Genomic DNA, 13,370 nt, shown 5'->3' with positions numbered 1-13,370 from the left:
ATGGATAGAAGATTGGTTAGCTAACAGGAAACAGAGAGTAGGCATAAATGGGTCATTTTCTGGTCGGCAAGATGTAACAAGTGGTATGCCACAGGGATCTGTGCTGGGGCCTCAACTTTTTACAATTTATAAAGATGACTTAGATGAAGGGACCGAAGGTATGGTTGCTAAATTTGCTAATGCCACAAAGATAGGTAGGAAAGTAGGTTGTGAAGAGGACATAAGGAGGGCTACAAAGGGATATAGATAGGTTAAGTGAGTGGGCAAAAATCTGGCAGATGGAGTATAATGTGGAAAAATGCGAAGATGTCTATTTTGGCTGGAAGAATAACAATGAAGCATATTGTCTAAATGGTGAGAGATTGCAGAGCTCTGAGATGCAGAGGGATCTGGGTGTCCTAGTGCGTGAATTGCAAAAGGTTAGTATGCAGGTACAGCATGTAATTAGGAAAGCTAATAGAATGTTACTGTTTATCACAAGGGGAATTGAATACAAAAGTAGGGAGGTTATGCTTCAGCTATACATGGCACTGGTGAGGCCACATCTCCTTATTGGTCTCCTTATTTAAGGATGGATGTAAATGCGTTGGAAGCAGTTGAAAGAAGGTTTACTAGACTGATACCTGGAATGGGCGGGCTATCTTATGAGGAAAGATTGGACAGGCTAGGCTTGTATCTTCTGGAATTTAAAAGAGTAAGAGGTGACTTGATTGAAACATATAAGATCCTGAGGGGTCTTGACAGGGTGGATGTGGAAAGGATGTTTCCCCTTGTGGGGGAATCTAGAACCAGGGGTCACTGTTTCAAAATAAGGGATCGACCATTTAAGACAGAGATGAGGAGAAATTATTTCCTCAGAGGGTCGTGAGTCTTTGAAACTCTCTTCCTCAAAAGGCGGTGGAAGCAGAGTTTTTGAATATTTTTATGGCCGAGGTAGATAGATTCTTGATAAGCAAGGGGGTGAAAGGTTATTGGGGGTTGGTGGTAATGTGGAGAAATCAGTTCATCCTTGAACTTACTGAATGGCGGAGCAGGGTCGAAGGGCCGAGTGGCCTACTCCTGCTCTTAATTTGTATGTTCATATGTTGCACCATATAGGAGTAGCAGAAAAGAGAAGGGTAAATATTTGTAGATATACAAGGGTATGTACACAGGTGTGTTATACAATGTTAGATTGTTAAGTTTCTGTTTAATTTTTGAGTCACATAAAAAATACTTCTTTGCACCACTTTCTGTCTTGTCCATTTTTGCCTGCTGCCTGACAAGTGACCTTCTCACTTGTGATGAATGGTACGATCAAGCTTGAAGCTGAGCAATGGGTGGCAATGAAAGGGATATTTGGTTGATTGCAGGACTGCTTTGTGTGGGGGAGGTGCTGGATCAAGTGGGTTCAGCATGTGGCTGCCAGATGGCTGTACTGGTGTAACCTAACGGAAATTTGCCATTATAAGGGCAACCCGTGCAGCAATATGCGCCACTGCTGGTACCCTGACAACATCACGTTCCTGCTCTTCTGCCTGTACCTCCTTCTCCTCCTCTGAAGAGGCAACACGCTCTGCACCTTGCTCCTCCTGCAGATCCAAACATGTGTAATGTTGTACAGAGTGTAGCACATCATGATCATTCTTGAGATCCTGACTGGTATATATTGAAGGGCACCGTCAGATCTGTCCAGGCACCTGAAGCATATTGTCAGCATCCTGATTGCTAGCTCGATGACACATCTTGTTGTCATATGGCTTCAACAGTATTGCTCCTGTGCCTCATTGCTTGGGCTCCTCATCCTCTGATGGTGTCATCAACCATGTTTTAAGTGGATAGCCCTTGTCTCCAAGCAGCCAATGGATAAGTCTTCTCTGAGCTCAGGGAGGGTGGACTAACCCAGAACGAGAGCATCATGGTAGCTCCCTGGGACTCTTTCACAGACCTACATGATGATCTTTTTGTAGTTGCACACAAGCTGAATATTGATAGAGGTGAAGCCCTTACAGTTCATGAACACTGCTGGTGATCTGGGGGTGCCTTGATTGCCACGAGTGTGCTGTCGATGATGCCCTGCCACCTATGGGAAGCCAGCCAAAGCTGCAAACCCGAGCACTAGCACATTCTGACCAGCATCATCAGTGGCAAAGTGTACATAATCACCAGCACTGGGAAACATGGCATCGATCACCTATGTGATGTGTTTGTGGGTGGCTGACAGTTATATTCTGCAAATATCTCCTGCAGATCCCTGGAAAGAGGTAAAGAAGTTGAGGGAAGTAGCAACTTTGACAGTCACTGGCAAAGCATGGCCACCAGGTCCAATTGGCAGCAGGTCTTGTTCTATCAGGCTGCACATGTCTGCCATGAACCAACGGGATACCCTTAGTCTCCTGAGGCACTGATCTTCGGACATGTTGAGGAAGCTGATCCTCTGCCTATAAATCCTGTGTTTCAGGTATTGTCTCCTGTGAACTGCACCAATGAGTTCATCCGCTCCTGTAAAGTGGCTGGTCTGTGAGGAGGAAGCTGCTACTGCTGGTGTTGTTGCTGCTGCTTATCTTGGTCCTCATCTGAAGTCCAAGAGAAAGCAGCATAAATGGCACCTGTACTGATCTGGTCTATGATGGAAAGTGAAGATCAGACACAGAAACCTACAATGTGGAAATCACCTCCAAGATAGTGAAAGCACACTCTCAGAACGAGCACCATGAGCAAAGGTCTTTCACTTAGGCAAGGGAGCAGGTATGAGGTCTCAGTACTAATGGGATTTTTTACCTGCCATTTTTCAGCCCTCTCAATTGATGCTGTAACTCTTTCCTTGCTTTCTCTGGTGAGTTCCAGGAAGCCTGGAAAACCCATGTACCCACAATTAATGTTGAAAACCCCAGTTAAAATAGGTGTTAATACCTCAACAGATTTAAAGTGGCAATCCACCTCTCCTGAGAGGGTTTCATGCACACAATTGAAAGCACTGTAATTAAAAGCGGAAGTTGATATGTTGGAGCTGGAAGGTTGTGGGTTCAAGCTTCACTCCAGAGACTTGAGCCTGTATTCAATCCTGACAGTCCAGTGCAGTACTGAATGAGTGCTGCACTGTCAGAGGTGCTGACTGTCAGATGAGATATTAAATTGAGACTCTGTCTGCCCTCTCAGGTGGACATAAAAGATCCCATGGCAGTATGTGAAGAAGAGAAGGGCAGTTCACCCAGTGTTGAGGCCAATTTTTATCACTCAACTAACCTCACCAAAGTAAAACAGATTATCTGATCATCATCTCCTTGCTGTTTGTGGGACCTTGCTGCGTGCACATTATCTGCCACGTTTCCTACATTTCAGCTATTACTACACTTCAAAAGAAGTACATTATTGGCAGTAAAGCACTTTGGGATATCCTGAGGTTATGAACAACCTTTCCTTCCCTTTATGATACTATCGCAACAAACCTGCTATGGACTTCTAGTTGGAGAAAGGCTCCCCATAATAGTCGTGATTTCCATTTCAGATCTGGTTAGCTTTCGGAATAATAAGCTACCATTAAAAAGTCCCTGAAATTTCACTCAAATACTTTGCTCCAACAAAAAATTTCTATTATGCAAGGCCTGCTTTTAGTTCTAACATTCAGCATTAACTTACACAGATAAAAGTGAGTGCTTGTAGCACAAGGGTGTGATAAAGCAATTATAAATGATATTTTACAGATATGAATACCAGACCTCAAGTTAAATTGTGACCTCTGTTTTCAGGCAGCTCTGTGCTCTATTCCATTATATTGGAGCTATGTTTTAAGCCGTGACTGAATGAGCATTGTGAAAAGCCGATCGGACTACAAACAAAAGAATCCTTGATGAGCAATTAAATCCACTTATGTGCTCTATTGTCCCAGACAATAATCCATTGAATAGAACCAGCATTTTCAATAATGCTTTATTTTTGTCTAATAGTTAGGTCACAGACTGCATCTTTTTGGATTTTAACTGGTATAATAATGTAATACCTTAAAGGGACATTGTCCTCAGGAAAGATGCTTGGTAAACTTTAGAGTTGGAGTGAGAAGAGCTGTATGCTATTTTGTTGCAGTTACACTGCAGGAGGCTGTGAATTACATCAGTGTGTTTGTAGATAAATATAAAATGATCTTATAAGCTTGTTTTTGAGAAGATGTTGCTTTGTCAAAGCAAAAAGCAAAAGGTTCCTTCAGTGAAATAAAGACTATCTCTCTGACACAGAGAAAGTTTTAGAAATTAAAACTCTTCGTCATTCCACCTAATCTCCCAAAATTAATTTTTTCCAGGTACAATCATTCATGATTTTATGCCAATTTTAATTAGTCCATGCAGTCTTCCAAAAGGATTGGTAATTAGAAAAAAAAAATCATCCTAGGTCTAAAAAGTGTTTTATAGCATATGTTAGTTCAGTCATTTTTAAACTGGCACAATAAACAGGCGAGGGCAGCAGGAGTGCAGGAACATCACCAACTCCACATTCCCTTCCATGTCACACACCATCCTTACTTGGACGTATATCGCCATTCCTTCATCTTTAGTGGATCAATATTTATAACACCCTACCTGACTGCATGGTTGGGAATACCTTCTCTACAAGAACTGCAATGATTCAAGAAGAAGATCCACCACCACCTTCTCAAGAGCAACTAGAGAGGGGCAATAAATGCTGGCCTTGTCAGCGACATCCACATCCAGTGAATGAATTTTAAAAAACACTGGAATTAGTGTACCAAATATATGATAAACCCGCATTTAACAAATTTGGATTGAATACATAACTTTAAATAATATTGAGTATAGCATAAGCGCGAAGAATATTATCATTCTATCATCTTGACATGCACGTTGAATTGGGAATAAAAATTGTATAATTACTGTTAATCATAGAATCATACAGCACCGAAAGAGGCCATTTGGCCCAGGGTGGCTATGTTGGTTTTTAGAAAGAGCTATTCAATTAGTTCCACTCCTCTGCTCTTTTCTTATAACCTTATATTGTTTTCCCTTTCAAGTATATATCCAATTCCCTTTTGAAGGTCACTATTGAATCTACTTCCACTATCATTTCTGGCAGTGAATTCCAGATTGTAATAACTTGCTGTATAAAAAGAAAATTCTACTCATCTCAACTCTGGCTCTTTTCTCAATCATTTGTAATCATTGGCTTCCTGTCAGTGGAAACAATTTATCTTTATTTATTCTATCAATACCATAATATCATAATTTTGAAGACCTTTATCAAATCCACACACCACCACCTCTCCTTCTCCAGCCCCAACGGTAACCTTCTCTCAGGAGAACAATCCCAGCTTCTCCAGTCTCTCCACATAACTGATGTCCTTCATCCCTAATGGTTGTTCAAATCTATCTGTCTTCACAGCTTCTTCGACCAAGACAACGTATATCAGCTACAGCAACCATGCAAACTGACTTGAGTTTGAAAAGCCTGAAGTAGTCTAAAGAGACTGCATGTATGAAAATGAACCTTCGCGTCTTATCATTTGGAAAGCACCCAGAGTGTAATACCTGCCGTGAGGCTGACGGAAGAGCAGCCTCCAGCTCAATAGGATGAGGTCTCCCCATATTTATTCCAAGACACAGGTCCAGTGATGAGGAAAACACAAACAGGTCATCATGCAATTGGCAGTTTTTTTGGCAAGGAATGTCAACCAGAGTGAACCCATGCCTGTTGTTCTACTTGTGAGTCTTGTGATTGTGCAATTTTTCATTCTTGTTCAACTTAGTTTTGGAAGGCTTTCTCTGCCCTGCGTAATGCAAAAAAAAGGGCTTGTTGTATGTACCAACTAGCTGGATTGCAGCACTGTGTGGCACTTAAATAAATGCAAAAGTTGAAGCATGTCAAATTTTTATACAACGGATTTATTTGTAATAAAGGAATGTTTTGCAAAATTCAGAGTTTTTTGGGTCGCGGGTTCAAGTGTAATTTAATGTGAAATGTCCAATTTTATTTTACAACCTGGTCAGCCACAGCGAATGGACATTATCAGCACGTACACTAGGCTTGACCAAAGTCTATAATAAATGGGGTTAAGAACTTAGGATCAGGAGTAGGCTATTCAGCCCCTCGAGCCTGTTCAACATTCAGTTAGATCATGATTTATGGTTTATAGTTCGGAAGATTTAGGACTGTACAAATAATGTATAATATACATTTTCATGCTTATTTTCTGGGTATCTACCAAAATATGGCACATTTGCAAGGGGTCCTGTTTTAGTTGAAAGTTATTGGAAAGTGACCACGGGGAGCAGATACTTGCATTTAGTTTCACCCAAACCCCAGTTTGCTTGACAATGTGGTGCTAATTTTCCATATTTCAGGCAATACGTACAATATGGGACAGCTGATAAACATCAAAGAAAAACAACAAGGAAACAACAGCTTACATTTCTGTAGCGCCTTTAACATAGTAAAACATTCCAAGGTGCTTTAGAGATAATGCAGCATAATCCAGCTTTCAGACCATTTGTAAAAGCAGAAATGTAACCATAGATTCTGTGGTCACCTGAAGATGAGTGCAGTGAGCATTCACATGCAGGCCAACAAAAACACAATTATTCAGTGTCACCACAAGCCTGTGAATCACAGGTGGAAACATTGCAGAACAAGCTGCAGTATCCAGGTTGAATAATAAAAATGATAGACCAAATAGTCATGCATTAAAAAAAAAATTTCTGCAACAACAACCACACTTGTGATAAATCCATGCCAGAAGCTCTGCTGTGTTACTGAGCATAAGAGAACCATACGTGAGCTTAGCGATTTTACTACTAGGAGTGCCATCACCTTCAAGCTGTAGAAGCTGAATTAAGTTAATTTACATCAAGGCTCCTAAGCTAATTCAACTGCCTGAAATTGTTTTGATTACAATTCCATTTCACTCAAATCTGGTGGCTTCAGAGCAATTTACCATTGCCATATCAAATGTGTTAAATCCAGAAAAGACATAGCAAGACATTATAGCATGGCAGGAGAGAGATCAGCAAAAACAACAAAAAAGTTTTTCTCCTCACCCAAGACTGCCAGTTGTAGTTACCCAAGACACAGCACACAGTCAATCTTAAAAAACATTGCATTAGGCTTTGCTTGTTGAACTGGGACCAAATGGGCATCTGCCTTTTTCAAGGAAAACACACGGGAGCAAAGAACAAATTATATTTCTGAATTAATGTAATATTACATTAAGTGCTCAGCTGCAGCAATAGAAAGGAATATGTAGTACTTTCAAATGGAATTTATTAAGTTTACAAGCTCAAAGCCTCTCACCCATGTAATGAATGCTTCACAGTTTTATTGTGGCACACAACAGAATGATGAGCAACATTGCAGTGCGGTCCACTTTATGTTTATTCCCTCATTTCTCCAGTCAGTGCTCCCATCTGACAAGAGCCTCCTAGTTTCACTTGGCTACGTATACACATTTTCGCACTTCTTAAGAGAATATGCATTAGTCATAATCATTCCTAGCATGACACTGACAGTATAAGTTCTGCATGAATTTTGATGAAGCGCTAGCAAATAATTCTATGTGGTACATGATTTACACTGAGCAACGTTGTGAAACCGGTGAATGTAAGCAGTGGTGGAGTGATCCTATGTCAACAAGGTGTGCACTGGAATGTAAATGGCTTCCAGTTTTAATTTCTTTATTACAGTGGATCCCTAATAAAATTAACTCCATGTTACCAAAGAAAAAGTTGACCCTTAAAAGGCACTTAATCTTAGTCCTGTGGACCCGGCATCCAGATTGCTGCATCTTAAAATGCTATACCTGTAGCTTGTTTGCCTTTAATGCATTGGTTTGAGACCCATTGAGAGGACCTGGGTGAGAACAAATGGCTTGACCAACACTCCAAATCAGGTACCTCATATGGGTGCCAATCTTGGCTGGGATGTTGGACTGAAGCACCTTGTGGTGGCTGCATGCACCATTTCAGTGGTGGGGGGAGGATGCTGTTAAGGAGATACTCTGGCTCAAGCATTGACAAAGAGCAGCATTGAACACCTGTGTAGGGAGGTCCAATGCTCAATTTCACCTGCTTTCCTAATTGGGAGGCTAGCAAAATAGAATTGAAGAAAAATAAAATGAGTTGATCATAAGTAGGCTCCACTGTAATCGATATTGTTATCATTTGTTCAAGAAAGATTCAGTAAATACCATGAAATGTTTCTCCTGTATTTATCTGGTATTTTTTATTGGAACTAATTGACTAAAAATTATTGAATTTTCATTGTTGTCTTTCTTTTATCGACTTCTTTCCACATCAAGAGAAAGGTAATAGATGTTTGGTGTGTAACGTGTCATATATGGTTTGAGGTTACACCCTGAAAATACAAGAATTCTCAAAACAGTGGCCCATTACTGGGTGTCATGTGCTAGTATTAACAGATTAGAATCACATGGAGTGCTTTTTATAACCAAACACACACATCCGAAGTTGTGAGAAGTCAATTTAGAACAGAGATCAGGAAAATCTCTGTTGACTTAGTCAAAGCCAATGGGGAAGAAATATTGGGACCAACTAGATATATATATACACAACTAGATCCTGTGAGGGATGAGCCCTGAGGGGTCAAATGATAAATTGAATTTTCTTCTGTTCTAAAAGTAGGTAACAAATAATATAATTTAGTACATTGGTTCCTATTAGTGACCATAATAGGACATGGCACAGAATATTTATCATAGAATTTAAATCAGTGATATGAGTTTCAGTCAGGACATAGATTTTCTTTCATTCACGCCATGCCTACTGAAGGAGAGAGATGGACATGATCTTGGGCAAAGTAAATGCACAAGAAAGGTTTTTCTAGAATTTCCCTTCTCATTCCTCTCCTCATTGTTAATCTAATAAACAAGTGTTTCCTACACAGACCATAATATGATCTCCTTTGCCACATTTAATGTACTGAAGTGTATTGTATTGGTATAACATTTTAGCTGAATTTGCCATCATTTCTATAAACTGATTTCCATTCTTGAACTCACCTCAATTCTAGGTCTCAGTTCTCTACCAATTTAGCAAGGGGAAAACAGCTGCTCACAATCCAAACTTAAATCCTCTATGCCTAAAGAATACTGGCCGTGCCCAGTACCCATGGATTCAGGGGAAGGGGGAGTTCCCACTCTTGACCATTTTTTATCTATCTTTACTGCAAGTACATGTGTGTGAACAATCTGCTTCAACCTGCTGCTCTCTATTGACAAATACCCTGCCAAAGCTAATTGTCCAGACTTCAATTTGAAGAATTGCCAGTTGGATGGAACGTGGATGGCAACTGGTAGCATGGAACCTTACCTTAGTAAGGAGGCAACATTTTCAGGAAAGGAGGGAGAAAATTGTTGAGCAAAAAATACTTAAACATTTGTAACACTTATGCTACGCACTCTTAGAATTTTATTTCTTTCTTCAGCCAGTACTCAAACAATGAAGATAATCTAAGTTGGGAAAGCAGGGGTCAGTTTGTTTCCAATTTGCCCAACTTGTGAAATGTGATGGTTTGAGGATCCAACAACAGCATGGATATTAGATACACAAGTGAATCCCAATGCACCTATTTACACTCCGCAAAGAATTATGGTGAGATTGGCAATCACAAGAAGCTCATTTTGATAGAACCCCTACAGCTCACAATGCTAGGAGACTTTCACTGCAGTGATCTGGGTGTGATTCATAGTCATGTCCCAATATTCTAGCCAGTGTGCTACCTGATACAACAAGAAGTTCTTATTTTCCCCCTATTGTAGTGTGAATAAATGTGGCCTAAATTGTCGAAGAAATGCTGTCTGATCCATTGAACACTGAAGAGACCAGAGCCTGGTTTGTCTTCCAAAATAAAGACAGAGTAAAGGCAAGTATAAATAGAAGGGGATATAAAAGGAAACCCTGGTGTTTCTTAGCACACTTTTAAATTTATTTCACCCTTTTTTTGACTACCCCTTGTCAGAGGCTGCAACTGAGGGGAAGGACATGCAGTCTGTGGCCGAACGCCTGCCAATGCTGCTCTCGACCCAGCCAATAGAAGATAGGGAAGATGAAGCCAGATTCATTAGCTAACAATTTTTCTTTCCTTGCTATGCCTGCACATTGTGGCATGCGGTGTCATATTCAATCCCCATTCTGTGCTGAGCTAACTGCTGTCAGCCAGGGCAGTGGTACAATTGGTCGTAGTGCCAATTGTGGAACAGGAGGGTTAGAAAGGGGAAATCATTCAGAGTTCCTGCTCCTTACTGCTATCTCAGAGCCCTTGCTGGACATGTGGTTTTGGGCACATCAGCGAAGGAAGGGACTGGGCTCAACTGTTACGTAGTTGAATAGTTTGCCAGGACTCTGATTTTTATCAAGAATCACACATTAATTAATGACCATATAGGTGAGGTTTTAGATGTCAATTGCCATCAATGGAATTGCATGCCAAGGGAGTCACTATCTTCAGAAGAGAAATGAAAGGGAGAAAATAAAACCTTCGAGACTGCAGAAAGAAGATTGAGCTGGTGGGCCAAAGCACGATCCAAGAGATAAGTGAGGACGGTATTTTGGCAAATGCCATTTTCATAAAAGTTATTTTTATAAAATATATGTATGTAAAATGAAGATGAAAAACGTAAGAATATATACAAATTTACCAAGTTAGCTTTAAAATTTTGAAGCTCAGAAGTCTCAAGTTCAAATCCCAAGTTGAAGACAACTCAAGTTTCCTATGGTGCATTTGTGTTAAAAGTATAGGCTCAGTGGGAGTACTTCTCACCTTCACCCCAGAGCAGATCGTCCACCCATTATGCAACTTTCCCAATTCTCCTTTCTATTGATATTGGGTGGGCAGGTTCTCTACCGAGCAGGCTATCTGCTCTGTCAGTTTACCATCCAAATGGTGACGATGGAAGTTAACCCCCACCTGTGTGAAGCAGTTTCAGCTTTGCACAATGCTAAGCTCCTGTGGAGTAAATCACATGTGAAAGCCTAAAGTCACTTTGAATTGAAACAAAATAAGAGTTCCTCCCCAGTGAGTCTGTCTCTCCTTTAATCTAGTGTCTGTTCAGGCCTGACTCTGGATTCAAGCTACATTTACATTACAAACTGCAATATCTGTGTGCACTTATGCTACTGCTGTAGTGTGAATAGACCATTAGAAGCTCTGACAGTTCCTTGAGAACCCATTGTAATTATATAGGTACTGTTACGACCAGGTGAGAAAGAGGTCTCGGGTTCCCTCTCAGCCTTCACCTGGTCTTACCATAACAGGGTTTAATTTTAAACACACCATGTTTTTCGCTCCCGCTTGATGAATCCTTGTTCACCACTTTCCAATTATAAAGCAAAGAAACCAGCACAAACAGGCTTTCTTAGGTTTAAAGAAGAAAAGTTGAAATTTATTAAACTTAAACTTATACTCTAATTAGGTTAATATCTATGGATGCACGACATGCCCATGCTAGCATGCATACTCGATACACACATGCAAATAGAGACATAAAAGAGCAGAAGAAAAATAAAGTGGAATGGTTTGAGGCAATAGCTGAAGACCTTTTGTTATGTTTCTTCAAGCTCACTGTAGAGTCCTTGATTGTAGGTAGATCTTTCTTTTCATTGGGACCCAGTATTCTTCTTAAACCTTGTTCTCTGTAGGAGACTTTTCTCTCTTGGGGTTCATGTGTCTTCTGTGGATTCAGAGGCTTGTGAGAAAGAGATGGGACCAAGCAGACAGAAGAGGCTGTGGTGAGCCAGCCGGGAGAGATCTTCTCAGTCTAGGAGCATTCTGCTTTCTGCCCAAACTGTTCGTACAAATTCAAAAAAACTTAGGTTGCCCAGCAGGTTAGTCATGTGACTAACTAGTTTGACCATGTCCGTTTGTGTATTTGGCCATCTTAGCAGTCAACCTGGAATGCGAGCTCCCCCACCTTCGATATCTGGTGATCAAAAGTCCATTGTGGGTTGAATGTGTCAGGGAATGGTCCTTTGTCCTTTCCAAGCACAGTCTGTTAATATGCAAATGTTTTTCCAGCCAAGGGTCCATTGTGGGTTGAATGTGTTAGGGAATGGCTGCTTTGTCCTTCCAAACACTGTTAATATGCAAATGTCCTTCCAGCCAAGACCTGGCAATTTTTTTAAGCAAGTCCTTTCTTCACTTCAACAACAGTTTGAAATTTAATGTCCGTGTCGCAAAATTAATATGCCTCATGCTTGGCAGTTGGGGACCTGCATGACAGTACACTTTGAACACCATTCCATCCAGTCTTTAGAAATAGAACAAAGAAACAACATTTATGTGAAAAATTCTCTCCTGGCTGTGAAAATTCAATTTGGATCCAATTTTGTACAAACAAACAAAGAAATTACATTTGTATAGTGCCTTTCACAACCTCAGGATGTTTCAAAGTGTTTCACAGCCAATGAAGTATTTTTTGAGGTATAGTCACTGTTGTAAAGCAGCCAATTTTCATACAGCAAGTTCCCACAAACAACAATGAGATAATGACCAGATAATGACCTTAATTTTATGAGCGCACCGCAAATCGTGGCGGCACATGTTGAAGTTGGCGGTCCGTGCAGGGGGTCATTTAAATGGGGGGGGGGGGGTGGGCAGAGCTGCTGCCCTCAATGATGTAAAGGAGGCCGGCTGCTCCGTCCCCGGCAATGGCATCCGGCATCACCACGCAGGCACCGGCACCATTTTTAATGGGCTTCAGGCACTTCATTCTCAATTCAACCTGCCGTACAATTTTATTTAAACTTAGAGTCCCCACTGCCCCCACTGAGTCCTCAGTTATTACATTGACATATCCCCCCAAAAAACATTTTTTGATTTCCTGAACTTTCCCCCCAACTTCAGAACCTTTGACCTTCAACCCCTTCCCATCATCCCCACAGCCAATTCCAATAGTTCTCCTAGCTCCACCAACGCCCCCCCCCCCCCACCCCACCCCCGCACTGCCCTGAGAATTTCAGTGCTCCCCCCTCCCCATCAGTGTCATGCCTTGGATCTCCGGACGGAGATGTGGAGATGTGAAGGTGCGGGACTTCCAGCTACTGGCCGGAATATCGGCATGGGACAGTTGTCGGGCCAAGGTAAGTTTATTTGCATCAATTACAATTGATTTATATATTAAAATTAAGGCTCCGCTGCCGAGTGACGGGGGGTGAGTGCAGGGCCGGGGGCGCACCAAGGCCTTGCTGCTGCTGGTAAAATGCAGTGGGACTTTCCCGGCATCAGAGGTCATGGTAGGCCTCTCCCTGGAGAATTTTTCAGGCCCCTCAACCACGACCCCCGATGTCGGAGGGCCAGTAAAATTCAGCCCAATCTGTTTTAGGTGTTGGTTGACAGATTAACATTGGCCAGCACACTGGGGAGAATTCCTATGC

The sequence above is a fragment of the Heterodontus francisci genome, chromosome 18 (genome assembly GCF_036365525.1).
Source record: "Heterodontus francisci isolate sHetFra1 chromosome 18, sHetFra1.hap1, whole genome shotgun sequence".
In the NCBI taxonomy this organism is placed as follows: domain Eukaryota; kingdom Metazoa; phylum Chordata; class Chondrichthyes; order Heterodontiformes; family Heterodontidae; genus Heterodontus; species Heterodontus francisci.
This window is presented reverse-complemented; position numbering follows the sequence as displayed.